Source organism: Cupressus sempervirens, chromosome 9, assembly GCF_028749045.1.
Source record: "Cupressus sempervirens isolate cs-2001-9-10 chromosome 9, ASM2874904v1, whole genome shotgun sequence".
In the NCBI taxonomy this organism is placed as follows: domain Eukaryota; kingdom Viridiplantae; phylum Streptophyta; class Pinopsida; order Cupressales; family Cupressaceae; genus Cupressus; species Cupressus sempervirens.
Window position 1 is genome coordinate 184,722,554 of NC_143126.1, and position 694 is coordinate 184,723,247.

Sequence of the window (694 nt, forward strand, 5' to 3'; positions counted from 1 at the left end):
ATTAATTTGATGCTCAAATATTTTTTATTTTTAGCAAAGTGGTAAGGTAGTTGATAGTACACATATGACTGGTATTTAAGAATCCCAAAAAACTATGACAAGAGAGGCTTTAAAGGATGTGCATTTTGATCATCTAATGACCTTGTGTAATTATTGAACCTGCATTTTGTGTACAATCCCATTTGAACTAGACCCCACATACTTTACTCCTAGTTTATTGCCTCATTATTCTAATAACTTAGCATTATCTTGACCTCTTCATTATTCCTAACAATATTATGTCATTGAAATTCATTCATTTATATTCAATTTTTTGTTAGACCATTTTCTTCAGAGAACATTCTCAATTTTATTCTAGCTAAATTTATTTTAGAATTAAACACAACACAAACCATGGTGCTCAGACTCAACTCTCCATTTTGTGGATATTCCACAAATGTTGCATTTTACATGACCACATTTCTTTGAAGTGTTTTGTCAAACAATTTGCATACCTTATTTGTGCACCCACATTTTCATACTTGCAATGTCCCCTTTTAGGGTCCCTATTTACTTTGGCTTTGCTCTCAAATTTTGATTAATAATCTTTTATTATTTCTCCTCCTTTTCGTCTAAAAATAAAATCTTCTTTGTTGACAAGGTCACCACCTTTCATTAGAATTGAGTAATGTGTTATTCACCAAATTGATCTCCC